Source organism: Canis lupus, chromosome X (assembly GCF_003254725.2).
Source record: "Canis lupus dingo isolate Sandy chromosome X, ASM325472v2, whole genome shotgun sequence".
Lineage (NCBI taxonomy): Eukaryota > Metazoa > Chordata > Mammalia > Carnivora > Canidae > Canis > Canis lupus.
Window position 1 is genome coordinate 1,101,076 of NC_064281.1, and position 15,307 is coordinate 1,116,382.

General features: G+C 46.4%; 1 protein-coding gene across 1 annotated transcript in view; it reads right to left on the reverse strand.

The window, feature by feature from the left end:
- DHRSX (dehydrogenase/reductase X-linked) overlaps positions 1-15,307 on the reverse strand; it is a 138,019-nt gene that overhangs the window by 1,755 nt on the left and 120,957 nt on the right. The gene's annotated exons all lie outside the window — the stretch shown is intronic.

The window sequence follows — 15,307 nt, forward strand, 5'->3', positions numbered from 1 at the left end:
ACACACGTATCCATATGTGCATTCATACATTCACACACATATACACACACATACTCATGCACACAGATATTCACATGCACACACATACTCATGTGCACATATGTTCATGTGGACACACATGTATTCACATGCACACACATATACCCATGTCTACACACATACATTCACATATACACACATACTCATGCACACAGATATTCACATGCACACATACTCATGTGCATGCATATGCTCACGTGGACACACACTCACATGCACACATATATACTCATGTCTACACACATATATTCATATACACATACAGACTCATGCACAGATATTCACATGCACACACATTCATGTGCATGCATATGCTCACGTGGACACACATGTACTCATATGCACACACATATACCCATGTCTACATACATACATTCACATACACACATACTCACGCACACATATTCACATGCACACACACTCATGTGTGCGCATATGCTCATGTGGACACAGGTACTCACATGCACACACATATACCCATGTCTACACACATACATTCACATATACACATACATACTCACGCACACACATATTCACATGCACACACTCATGTGCATGCATATGCTCACGTGGACACACACATGCTTATGCACACGCACATGCACTCATGCATATACACATACATTCACACAGCCACACATACATTTACACACACACTCACCTGCACACATACACACAATCACCGTAGCTGGCCCTGGGCAGCCAGCTCTGCTAACATACAAAGGGGCAGAAAAAAAGAGTTGTTTTTTGGCTACAAGGCATCTTGCAGAGAATTAATCACATCCACTTACCAACAACTATCATGTGCTTAAGTACATGATAGATGTGAGGTTTAAAAAAGCAACCGCTGATCGTTTGTAGAACATTTCAAAGCCTTGGGCTTATAATGAAGACGGAAATGAGATTTCATTTGTATTCTTTAATTCCTAAATGTTTTGACAGCTCATGAAATAGATGGTTTTATTCATTTATTTCTCATTACATCTCATATCACATGCTAATCATCACCCATCAGAGCCATTATAGGACGAGCCCGTGTAAAAGGGAGGGTGTCATGATGTTGAGATGTACATATGTGTGTAGAGACGTGTGCACACACATGCTCACATGCACCCATATACACCCATACATGCTTACATACCCCACACACGCACACGTACATGTTCACCCACACACACGCACACTGTTCACCCACATGCACACATACATGCTCACATGCACCCACATGCATATTCACCCACATGCATGGACAGTAGCCCACATGCACACACATGTGCTCACCCACAAGCTCTCACACACAGGACTTTAACCTTTGGGAACTGATCTGCATCTGCATCATCTGGAGGAGGAGGAAACACCCAAGAATCTTAGGACCTGGGTTCAAATTCTGCCTCCACCTGTTAACTGCGAGACCTTCACCGAACCACCATCCCTCTTAAGCCTGTATCCTCTCCCGGAAAATGGATATTGTAGCAATACTTTTCCAAACGAGTATCAGGGGAAACAAATGGCACCTCACAAGTGACCCATATAAACCCAACTGCGAATGGTAAACAGTAAACACAACAGGGGTGGCCATACTGTGTGCTGGGCATTGTGCCAAGGACTAACACCCATTTCACAGGTGAGGACCCAGAGCCCAGAGAAGACTAGTGCCTTCTCCACAGCACAGAGCTGGTGGGTGGAGACGCCGGGATTCGTACCCAGGGCCGCCACCTCCCTAGCCAACGTGGTTGCCCATAGCGTGTGCTGGTTTCTCCTAGAAAACACTCAGAAAGGGGCTGGGAAATGCAGATGGGACAGTGGGTTTGGGAAGACTTGTGAGCCCAAATGAGCTCTTGCAGCAGGAAACATCTCATGCAGAGAGAGCCACCACACCTGCTTAACCAAAGGGAGAGTGTCCACGGGGCACAGCTCCTGCTTCTGTCTCGGCGAAGCAGGAAGGCTGAACATCCACCAGAAAGCCTGAAATGACCTGGACTGTGTTCCCTCCCGACCCCAAATACATATGTTGAAGCCCTCACCCCCAGGACCTCAGATGGGGCTGTATTTGGAGGTCGGGTCTTTAAAGAAGGCATTAAGGTACCATGAGGTTGTTAGTGTGCATCCTGATCCCATAGGGCTTGTGTTCCTATAAGAAGAGAGGAGAACACGGACACACCCAGAGGGACGACCACATGACGACACGGGGAGAACACAGGGTCTCCACGTCAGGAGGCCTCAGCCCGGTCTGGATCTCACACTCCCAGCTCCCAAGACGGAGAGACGATGAATGTCTAATGTTGAAGCCACCTCGTCTGCCTCGGCAGCCCCAGGCAGACTCATACGACGTCCGTGTGGTTTCTCCTCCCCAACTGGGGGCTACAGTGACAGCTGGCCGCGGTGGCTCTGTGCCCGTCCCAGGAAGGAGCTGTGTGCACATGGCTTTTCCAGGAAACAGGTGCTTATGCCTCTACTCATGGGCCGCATTGAGTCATGGCACGGACATGCTCTGATTCAGCAGGAGATACTTCTAACATACATCTCCAGTGAATGCACGCGTCCTGTTCTCACCGAGTGTGCATCCGCCCCCCCCCCCCCGCCACCCCTCAGTTCATATGTGGAAGCCCTAACCCTGAACGGATGGTATTACCAGGTGGAGCCTCTGGGCCGTAATTAGGGTTGCATGAGGTCATGTCAGCAGCAGCGCCTGTCCCCATGATGGGATTGGTGCCCTAATAAGGAGAGGACACCCCAGAGCTCTCCGTCTGTCCATCACGTGAGGACACAGGGACATGGCCATGCACGTCCAGCAGAGACGTCGCAGGAGAAACCAACGTTGGCCACGCCTGCATCTCAGATTTCCAGCCTCCAGACTATGAGGAACAAGTACCTGTTGTTCAAACCTCCCCCGTCTGTGGGATTCTGTTCAAGCCGCCCAAGCTGATGAGTCCATGAGCCGACACCAAGCTCTATTTTTGAATGAGGCCACATTCCAGGTTATGAAAAAAAACACAAGGAGGAAACAACCACCCGTTTTTCCCTGAATCTCTTTGAGCTAGAACCCTGCACGCCACAGTAGTAGTGGAGGGTGAGACCAGCTTCAGTGGGAGCGTGAGAGACACCTGAGCTGCATACTCGCTTTTCCTGTGCTTCTTCTCTTCCCTCACTTTTCCTCTTTGTCTCTGTTTTGTGTTCTTACTACCTGACGTCTTGCACCTGTGGCACCTGTGGCTCATGGCACCATGATCCACCATTGGCTGGGCACCAGGTCACGGGCTGGATGTCCCAGGGAGCCACCCCCGCCCCCAACACACACACATATACACACACACTGACAAGGAAAACTAGCTGGGTTGACTGCTAACAGGTCCAGCCCTGCCGCTCTTGAAGATCTTGGGCACGGTGATTCACTGTTGCTAACTCAACGCTTCATGTTGGCAAAAAGGCAAGATCAAAAGGCTTCCTCTCCTGTGACCCCTACAATCCGTCCCTGCACGGTGAACACGTAGACGATATTTCATGACTAATAAGCTCAAGCTTGGGGATGCTCGTCTCCAGCAAAGAGAGTTATTCATCCGTTCTTCCTCTCTGGGATCACTGCTTGGGTCATTCGGTGATGGAACCTCATGTCCTAGAGAAGCTCAGCGGAGCCCATGATCTGCTGAGAGCTCTGGGGTCACGAAACCGCAACAGGCTAACGATTGCCAACCAGAGTGGGTCAACGAAGGAGAATCTCTAGCTTAGTCTGTCCCGGAGTATCTACAGGAACACAGCTGACGGCATTCAAAGCTGCTCTCCTCCAACACGAAAATGGACGTTCTGTGCCTGTATCTATAACCACACTCCCCTTCTAGAGTTTTCTAAGCTGAGCATGGAATCGTTTGGTTTTGTCTTGTTTTGTTTAATTCACCTGTAAGGATTGTCTCCTCTAGGAAAGTACCTGGGATCCGGTAGTCGGCTGTGTTCAAAATGTCTGGGCATTCAGGTCCATGATGACGAGCATGACGGAGGCAAATTACAAAGTACCTAATTAAGAGAGACATGCAGAATGACCCAATCAACTCTGTGCTCTCTCTCTCTCTGGCCTCAAGGAACACCAAGGACGGATGACCAGCATCCAACGGTGCACCTGCAGATCTATCGGAGCCCCCCGGCAAAATTTGATTATCTGCCCGTGTGCAGTTGTAGTTGAGGTGAGCTGTCTTCCAGCTCATTCCCAGGATGACGAAGTATGTTTCCCGGGCGCTGGGTAGGGAAAAAATCAGCCGGTGTCTGAATAGATAAGAAGGTCCTCTAAACAATGCTTCCTCAGGCACAAATAACATATCCCATCTTATCTACAGCTTGTAAAAAAAAAAAACAAAAAACATATATATCATCCTTAAAGACTTGTAAGATGTCTAAAATGTAAAACCAAACCCAAGAGGGGAACGTGTTACTCTTATCAGAGGCGGGGGGATCACTAAGGAACCAGATGCCCGCGGGGAGACCAGGGAAGAGGGCTCCGCGTATTTATAGTTAAAGATTTTCTCTGCATGAAGCCGCGGCTGGAGCTGGAAGCTATGCACCCCGTTTCAATTGGATTCAGCACAACAAATGCTTATTAAATGCTCACCAGTGTTTTGTTGGCTCTCGGGGCAAAGAAAGGCAATTTTGAAAACAACCCCGACAACCCTGGAGTTGACAACAGGCAGGGGCTATGGGTCGATGGTTGGGCACAAGCGCGTGAAAAAAAAAAAAAATAAAAAAAAGAAGCCCAGTAAGTAGAATAAATACAGGATGGAATTTAAGGCGTGCTAAATAGAGCTGCAAGCAATGTACGGTTGGAGGGAAACATGAATGCCTTATAATTACATAATTACATAGCGCTTTACAGTTTTGGAAATGCTTTCACATATATTATGTTAGCAATTTTCACAACAGTCTTATGAGATATTATTATCCGGAATTAACAAATTACCAAAGCGAGGGGCATCGCGGAGGATGAGAAGGAGAGGGAAGGGGTGGCCAGATCTCGGTTCTTCCGGAGACCCCAACCCTCTGCATCTCGGTCCTCAATCGGCCTCCCTCTGGGCCCATCCCCCATGCCTATGGATTCCTTTTTCTTCTCCTTCCGTGTCTTCATGTTTGAAATGAAAACCCAATTCTGCTGTCTTCTGAGCCACAGACATTCACGGCAGCCCTGCTGGTACCTGGAAGTAGAGACTCAAGGTCGAGCATCCCTAAATCCCTCCTTGGACGTTTCCAATCACCCTGTCATCTTGACAGGCACCACCATTACCCTCACTTTCCTGAGTCGGAAACCCCATATTATCCTGATTCACATCTCAGAATCAACCAGCCAAGATGTCTTGATTTTATCTCTGGAACTAGTGTTCAAAATGATTTCTCTCCCTCTCCACCGCAGCCAGGACCACCTGCACCCCTGCAATGGTCTATAAGCAGAGCCCTCAGAAGCCCCATGTCCTGCAGTCCATCAGATGCTCTGTAGGCTGGATGGCTCTGTAGGCTCTGACCCTATTACCTCGTCACTGACATTTCTCAACTGGCGCCTGCCCTGAAATCCTAAGGTGGCCACTGCTTGTAACAGATGATAGACTTGTCTCTTGGTACACCTGAGATGTGGCTCTTCGGAGAACTGAGACATGGGTAGCTCAGATCCTTTCTAAGTCTTGATGGGGGACACAGTTGACGTGGTGTCAGTTTGACCACCCGCCATCTTGAACTACTTTCTCTCTGACATATGGTTGCAGCATTGCTCATGGACCCTTGCTTAACCTTCAATCCACCTTCAAAGGCTCCATCCCCAGGAAGCCTTCTCCTCCTGCACCCGACGCTAGGACAGACCACTGCCACCATATTCGTCCTTTCATCAATCATGAAAATGCTCAAAGTCAAAGCAAGTGATAGCTAGTGGAGTCGCCATAGCCCTGGGAGCAATGATGGGAAGTGCCCACCTGACTCCCCAGTGACCATTCTTGATCACTCTGCACCTGGAGGGATGCATGAGAGGTCATCTGTCCAAATGAACATCATGCACTGACTCCCCGCTCCACGCATCCTGATTTGATGTCATCTTCATGATACCCCTGTGGGGTAGCTCTTTTTCCACCTGCTTTACAGACAAAGATGCTGAAGCCAACACATTGGGCAAAGACATAAGAGAATAGTCTTGATAGCTGGGATCCAAGGACAGCGAGTATGAGTTTCCCTTGGCTACTCTTTTTTTTTTTTTTTAAGATTTTATTTATTTATTCATGAGAGACACAGAGAGAAAGAGAGGTAGAGACACAGGCAGAGGGAGAAGCAGGCTCCATGCAGGGAGCCCGACGTGGGACTCGATCCCGGGACCCCAGGACCACACCCTGGGCCGAAGACAGGCGTTAAACCGCTGAGACATCCAGGGATCCCGTCCGTTGGCTACTCTTAGTGAATTATCATAAGCTTCGTGGCTTCATACAACACAGAATTAGCACATTAAAATTCCACAAAGTCAGAAGTCTACAGTGAAGGTCAATGGGTAAAACCTGGGGGTTGGCAGGGGCTGTGTTCCCCCTGGACGCTCCAGGTGAGGGTCTGTCTCCTTGTCCCCTGTCATTGTCCGACTGACTCTCCCTCCTCTGTCTTATGAGGACCCGTGTGATGACACTGGGCTCCCCTGGGTCATCTGGCATCTCCTACACCCCAGGATGGAAGAGTAATAGTGGTAGGTGCCTATGGCACGAGAGAAGGTCAACTGAAGGTTGTCAATTCAGCGTGCGCTTGAATGCTGATGAACGATGGGGAGGAGCTGATGATGCAGAGGTGGGAAGAAGGATGGCCAGACGTGTGTCCTTGACTTGATTAATTAAACGCGCCATCCTCCTGACACATCCATCAAAAAGCAATCAAATGACCCCACGACTGGGTTGATTCAAATGTATATTAAAGAGAACCAACCAGCACTGGTCACATATGTTGTGAGGTGAGCGAGCACATGCTACACTGTCCATTTGATCCTTTTTAATTGGAGACCCGTGTATAAAGTATTCCAAGGAGGCCTGCTATTGTTTGACGTGAGCCCCGTACAGGGGTCCCGACGCCCACGGCACTGAGAATCACGCTTTTATGTGGCACCCACTGAACCCGAGGCCAGAAGGCAAGCAGATAGGGATGATGCCCCAATGCATGGGCCCCAACCCTGTGCTGAGCTACAGACTCTGTGCTGTTTCCTGATCCTATTTTTACTTCATTTCCATCATAATGAATATTCTTCCTACGACTTAGGTCTACAGCTTCCATATTCTTTTCTCTTCTGTACAGCGGCGGCACCACGCACACAACGGCCGGCCTGAGGTCATTTTTAATCCAAGCGGGCAGGTGCTGCAGGACGCAGGCCCAGGCGCTCTGGGCTGGGGCCAGAACGAGGTGGGTGTGGACGCTTCCCTGGCCAAAGAAACTCTTTTGAAATCTCTTTGCTTGAGGAAGTAGACACCAAACGATGAGTTGGTAGGAAGGCAAATTGGAAAGGAAGGGAGGTGATGAAGCCCTAAAGGGAGCTCCAGGTCTCGGCTGACCTCATGAGCAGTGCTCGGAGGGAATCCAGAGCGGGTGTGGGAGGCGGACCCCGCAAAAAGGCTTGGGAACCATCCTCATTAGTTCCCAAACTTGAAGAAACAGACAATTATCTAAGAGATGAAGCTGTCAACACTGACGTGGAAAGAGGGAGGAGTCCCCAAGAAAGCAGTATGTATTAGAGAAAAATTTGAAAACCAAGCTGGAATTATCTTTCTGAAAATTCCCAAACCCAGAGAGTTTGCAAAGGCTAATATTTCCACTTTTCCAAGGTACAGAGTTCTCACGATAATTACATTAGGGCTGAACTATAAGAGAGAAAAATACGGGGGGAGAAGTGGGCTTCTCGATTCTCTCGTTCTTTTGCTTTCTATGATTTTTATTTATTTAAATTTTTTTTTTTAAGATTTTATTTATTTATTCATGAGAGACACAGGCAGAAGGAAAAGCAGGCTCCCTGCGAGGAGCCTGATGCGGGACTTGATTCCGGACTCCAGCGTCACGACCTGAGCCAAAGGCAGATGCTCAACCACTGAGCCACCCAGATGCCCCTATGGCTTTTTTTTTTTTTTTTTCTTAAACAAATCATCAAGACTTTAGTATCTCAGCTTGATAAAGATAGCACAGAATGGGATCTACAGCGTTGGGATAAACATTAATCCAGAAGTCCTCAAAGAAGTGGCTGGGGAATGGGATCCTCTCGTGTACTGGACAACACTGCTGCATTACAGCAAGAATCATTCTAGAAATTGAGGACCATCCATTCTAGAGTAAGATATGGATCCACATTATCCAGATAAGGGAGTTAAAGCAAACAAAAACGTAGTCATCTCTGTAGATCCGACTCGGCAGATGTTTTCTATAAATGGCTGAACAGTAAATATTTCTCGCTTTGTGGGCCATCTGATCTCAAGGCCTTTATAACACGGACAACGTGTGAATGAATAAGCATGTGTGCCAATAAATCTTTATCGACAAACCATGTGGCCAGCCCGTGCACCACAAATACCATAATTTGGTATGTAGCGAACTATTTTGTTTTGGGTAAAATTCAACATTCATATTTCATTCAAAGGAAATGTAAAATGGGAATGATATACAGCATAGTACATAAGAAAGTACAGTGCGTGGGACCCCTGGGTGGCTCAGCGGTTTAGCGCCTGCCTTCAGCCAGGGTGTGATCCTGGTTCCGGGATCGAGTCCCACGTCGGGCTCCCTGCATGGAGCCTGCTTCTCCCTCTGCCTGTGTCTCTGCCTCTCTCTCTCTCTCTCTGTATCTCTCATGAATAAATTAAAAAAAAAAAGTACAATATGCAATTGACAATATATATATATATAAGAAAATCATTACATGATTCACCATCAAAATGGCAAATAAGATATGAGTTGCCTACACCACCTACTATTTAGTTGCCTATCGAGTAGGTAAGAACATCTTCAAGAGAAGCACATATATTAGAAAGAAGAGGAGGGTTATGATATTTGCACATTAAAAATTCAAAACGGCTTGAAAATTAAATTGAAATCCAGCTAATTTAATTAAATAGACCAGAAGTGTATGAAAAAGAGGACGTCAGAGTTAGAATCCATAAAGACATAAGGCCAGAGGCATTCTCAGTACTTGCATCATGTGTTGGTAAAACTGCCCTTGAGAGCCCAATGGCATGCTCTGGAAAACGTGGACGAGAGAACCTTCTACAACCTTCTCATTCCAGAGCCCGCCATGTTCCCTAGAGCAATGGGGATAGAAGCAGATGTGGAGATGTATGATTGATCCCTCAAGGCAACATTTCTGGAAACCCCAAAGAACTAGAAACACCCCAAATGTCTCTGATCTGGAGGACAGGTCGAAACCGTGTTGTACATACATGTGGATGGGTGCCACCGGGGCAGGATCGAATAATCTACTTCTCCAGGAGTCCATAGGGATTGATTTTAAACACTGAGTATGGAGAACTATGAGTTAAATTGGTCCCCCCTACCCGCAAAAAACCCCACACAAGTTGAAGTCCTAGCCCCTAGTACATGGGAATGGGACCTTATTTGGAAATAGGGTCTTTGCAGATGTGATGAAGTGAAGGATCTGAGATAATAGATAGATAGATAAGAGATATAGACAGATGGATGAATGGTTGGATGGATGGATGGATGGATGGATGGATGAATAGATAAGAGGTGTAGGTAGATGGATGGTTAAGTGATTGGATGGATAGATAAATATGATAGACACATGGATTGATGGATACATGGATAGACACATAGACAGACGATAGATGGTAGATAGATACGACGGAGAGATAGATAGGTCTTTTCTCCTCTGCCCACAATGTTTTATTGTTTTATGAGAAATTATTCTGTCTTTTCTCTCTTCTGCTGCTGTTTAATCTGAAAATGGTCATAAGTTTTGACATTTCTGAATCAATAGGACACAGAAGATGTTGGCCACCAGTTTCTGGTTTTTCCACCAGCTGATGGGAGAGAGCTGGCTCTAGGGGCTTTCTGATAAAGCTCCCACTGCCCTGGTTGGGCTCCAGAGGATAGGCCTGCATCCAAATTCGGGCATCTGTGAATCGACACTGATTTGGAAATAGGGTCTTTGCAGGTATATGAGCTCGTCCTGGATGAGGATGAGCCCTACATGCAATGACAGGGGTCCTTGTAAGAGACAGAAGAGGAGACACAGACACAGAGGAGGAGCCATGTGAGGATGGAGATGGAGATGGAAGGGATGAGGACACCAGCCTGGGGACACCTGGGGCCTCAGACGCTGGAAGACGCAGGAGGGACCCTCCCCAGAGCCTCTGGACCTCACTGGTCCTGCCCCACCTGGACTCAGACATCTGGTCTCCAGGGCTGGGAGAAGATGAATGTCTGTGGTTTTAGCCCCTTTTAGCTTACATGTGCCCCCCAGGAAACTAATCTACTGAGCAAAGAAAGCAAATCACAGATATCATTCTACTTACTTTGGGGTCAAAGAACGCAAAGTCAAATTTCAGAGACACACATGGGTGAGACACTCATGAGGAGAAACAAGAAAACAGTGGATGCTACGGACGTGTGGGTTAGTTCCTGCAAGTGCATTTGGGGGGAAAGCTTGGGCACCTCAGGTGGTGTGACAATGTGACTTCTGACCATTGAATGTATTTTGTTGTATTCACGGTTGGCAGTGTTTTGAATAAAACCTATTCACAGCAGAATCAAACATCGCAGCTTCATAAAACAATTAGCAACAAATGCCAACAGGAAAGGTACAGGCATTTACGGAGAATTAATGAAACACCTCTTGAGAAGCATTAGGGTTCTGGTCACAATTCCAAGATGTGGGGCTGCCCCCCACGTCAACCCAGTTCTGACCTATCTACCTGGCCGTGGCGTCAGATCCCACAGGGTAGGGGGCTCAGCCCTACAAGCCTGCCCGGCACCCCCTACGTCATCACCAATCCAGGTTGTCACCTGTGCTTCTGACCCACCCAGGTACAGAGTGGAGGTTCCCAGGACATCCTCCTGGGGTCTCACTGATCTCCTAGGGTGACTCACAGGGCCCAGGAAACAGGTCACTGGCTAGATCACGGGTTTTTTATCACAGGCTCTAACTCAGGAACAGCCAAGGTGAAGGGATGCCTGGGGCCAGGTGTGGGGACGGGCGTGGAGCTGCTTCCATGGCTTCCACAGGTGCACCTGTCAGCCCAAACCTGCACTGCCCACCAACCCGGAAGCTCTCTGAACCCCGACCTTTCATTTTCTACAAAGGGAGGCTTTATCGCAGGAATAAATCATTGGTCGCCGGGACTGATTCAACCTGCAGTCCCTGCCTCCTCTCCCGGGAGGTCAGGGGTGAGGCACAAAGTGCCCAGAGGCTTCTAATCACGTGGCTGGTTCCCCCGGCAACCGGCCCCCTCCTTAGGGGATTTCCGAAAGTCAGCCTATTCACATGACAAAAGAGACCTCCGGGCTCTCCGCACCCGCCGGAAATTCCAAGGGTTTCGGGAGCTCTGGGCCAGAAACAGGGCAAAGAGCAAACATGTGTTTTCATTATAAATCACAAAGTCGCAAGCTTGGAGAAAGACACAACTGAGCGGAAAGACGACTTATTCTCTGACAAAGATGATCACCGTGTGAGGTCTCAACGCCCACCCCACCCCAGATTAGTTAGAAATGCCTGCCAATTAACTTCCGTTCTGGTTCTCCTCTCCTCTGCCCTTAACTCTAGCCCGGCCCAGCCCGGCCCAGCCCAGCCCGGCCTACTCTACTTTGTTCCCTCTTATTTTGTCCTCTTCCTCTCTACTCTAGTCTAGTCTATCCTACCTGATTATTTCTTATTCTCTTCTATCCTATTTTATTCTTTCTTACTTTATCCTATCCTATCCTGTTTTTTTGTGTCCTATTCCTCTTCTCTTCTCTTCCCTTCTCTTTTCTCTCCTATCCTGTCCAGCCGTTTTATTCTATCCTATTCCTATTTCTCTTCTCTTCTCTTCTCTTCTCTTCTCTTCTCTTCTCTTCTCTTCTCTTCTCTTCTCTTCTCCTCTCCTCTCCTCTCCTCTCCTCTCCTCTCCTCTTCTCTCCTATCCTGTTTTATTCTATCCTATTCCTCTTCTCTTCTCTTCTATCCTATCCTATTCTCTTTTTTCCTATCCTATCCTGTTATTTTATTCTATCTTATTCTATCCTATTCTGTTCTATCCCATCTTACTCCTTCTTCTCCTATCCTATTCTGTCTTGTTCTATCCTATTCTGCTGCTCTTTGTTTCCTCTCTTCTATCCTATCCTATCCTATCCATCCTATCCTGTTTTATTGTATCTTATTCCTCTCCTCTTTTCTTCTCTTCTCCTTTCCTATCCTAGCCTATCCTATCCTACCCTATTTTATTCTATCCTATTCCTCTTCTCTTCTCTGTCCTATCCTGTTTTATTCTATTTTATTCCTCTTCTCTTCTCTCTCTTCTATTGTATCCTATACTATCCTGTTTTATTCTATCCTATTCCTCTTCTCTTCTATCCTATCCTGCCTTATTCTACTCTTTTCTTATCCTATCCTATATTATTCTATTCTATCTTATTCTATTCTATTCTGTTCTGTTCTATCCTATCTTACTCCTTCTTGTCCTATCCTATTCTATTCTGTCTTGTTCTATCCTATTCTGCTGCTCTTTGTTTCCTCTCTTCTTTCCTATCCTATCCTGTTTTATTGTATCTTATTCCTCTTCTCTTCTTCTCTTCTTTCCTATCCTATCCTATCCTATCCTATCCTATCCTATCCTGTTTTATTCTATCCTATTCCCCTTGTCTTCTCTTCTCTTCCCTTCTGTTTTCTCTTTTCTTTCCTATCCTATCCTGTTTTTTTGTATCCTATTCCTCTTCTCTTCTCTCTCCTATCCTACCTTATCCTGTTTTATTCTATCCTATTCCTCTTCTCTTGTCTTCTATCCTATCCTGCCTTATTCTACTCTTTTCTTATCCTGTCCTATCCTATATTATTCTATTCTATCTTATTCTATCCTATTCTGTTCTATCCTATCTACTCCTTCTTCTCCTATCCTATTCAATTGTCTTGTTCTATCCTATTCTGCTGCTCTTGGTTTCCTCTCTCCTTTTCTCTCCTATCCTACTCTATTCGACTCAATTCTAGTCTCTTACCCTGTCTTATTCTATCCTGTTTGATCCTATCTTCCTTTATTCTATCCTATCCTGCCTTATTCTACTCTTTCTTATTCTATCCTATCCTATATTATTCTAACCTATTCTACGGCACGCTATTCGGTTACTCTTTCTTAATCTACCCTACCTTATTTTATTTCATCCTATCCTATCCTATCCTATCCTATCCTATCCTATCCTATCCTATCCCATTTTATTCTATTCTAGTCTTTCTTATTCTATCCTATTCTATTGCATTCTATTCTGTTTTTGTTTCTTATTCTATCCTGTTTTATTCTATTCTATCCTACTGTACCCTATTCTATTCTTTCTCATTCTATCCCATCCTACTCTGTTCTATCCTACCCTATCTTATTGTTTGTTATTCTATCCTATTCTGGTTTATTCTACTCTATTCTAAGTATTCTTTTTTTATTCTATCCTATTTGATCCTATCCTGTTCTGTTCTATCCTATCTTATTCTTTCTTATTCTATCCTATCCTATCCTATTTTATCCTATCCTATTCTATCCTATCCTATCCTATTTTATTCTATCCTATCCTATCCTACTCTACTTTATTCAGCCTTACTCTATCCTATTCTACTCTTTCCATTTTCATTCTATCTTCTATCCCATCCCATTTCTCTCTGTTCTCTTCTATCATAAAAAGCTGGCAACAGCCTAAATGTACAGATGTAGAGACACTGGGTGAATACGCAGATACATCCTCATCATCAATTCTGTTTTCTTCAAACTGCAAATCATCTAAAAGTTGATCTTGAAAAAATCATTAGGGGCAGCCCGTGTGGCTCAGCGGTTTAGCGCCTCCTTCAGCCCAGGGTGTAATTCTGGGGACCTAGGATCAAGTCCCGCATCGGGCTCCCTGCATGGGGCCTGCTTCTCCCTCTGCCTGTGCCTCTGCCTCTCTCTCTCTGTGTCTCTCATGATTAAATAAATAAAATCTTAAAAGGAAGAAGAAAGAAAAGAAAGAAAGAAGAAAGAAAAGAAAAGAAAAGAAAGAAAGAAAGAAAGAAAGAAAGAAAGAAAGAAAGAAAGAAAGAAAGAAAGATCATTAGGCCAAAGAGAGAAGGAAGCTCAGAACACAGAGCCATGGGGGAGGGCATGGCCAGAGCAGACAGGTGAATTCAGAACAGACAGGAGCATCCAGGTATTTAGAAAAGGAGAGTCCTTCCCCTCTGGGATCAGTGGGATCAGCAGAGCAGGAAGTACGGGCTTCTGCACACACAGGGACCAGCATCACTCCCTGCTGCATCCTCCCAGGAGGGATGCTCAGGGATGCACGCAGGCGAGGCTCCTTAGAGACACACGCAGGTGTGCAAAGCACGCCCAGATGCCTCCGCCAGGGGGAAAGCAGAGCCAAAATCGCATGTGCTTTCAGAAAATACTAAAGGAGTGATGCACACCTGCTGCAGGGGGATTTTCCAAACATGACAATAGCCCTCAAAGTAGGAAGTCTTCACAACGCCACAAAGCGAAACTCGACCTCTTGAGAGAACAGACAACCAATTTTAACGCCTTTGACTCGATTTTGGCTTAAATTACCCCGTCGAAGACCATAAATGACGAGAAATTGGGGGGCGGGGAGATGTGCCACAGGAGACGCATGATTAAATATCCCTCATTAAATAGAAAGGGTTTTTGTTTCTTTCTTTCTTTTTTCTTTTTTTTTTTCTGAGCCCGCAGCCCCCCCCCCCCCTCGCCGTGGGGAAAACAAAATGGCTAAGGACCTGTTCAAAGAATTCACTCAAGAAAGTCATGTCCATAAAAGGGGATTTGGATTTTAAGTGGAACTGCTCAAAGAATTCACTCAAGAAAGTCATGTCCATAAAAGGGGATTTGGATTTTAAGTGGAACTGCAGAGGGGAGCTGGGTGATTGACAGCTGAGGCCAGATGCCAGCGTTCCCCCCCAACACCCCCTGCCGGAAGTCACAGGATGACTTCCATAGACTAGGATCTGGGTTCCCATGTGGCCCCAACACGGGGGTGCACGAAGAGCCCCAAGGTGGTGAATTCACCGCGGTCACTGTCCCCAAAGCCTCGCATCCTGCCCTCCATGGCCCTGGACCTCGTCCTT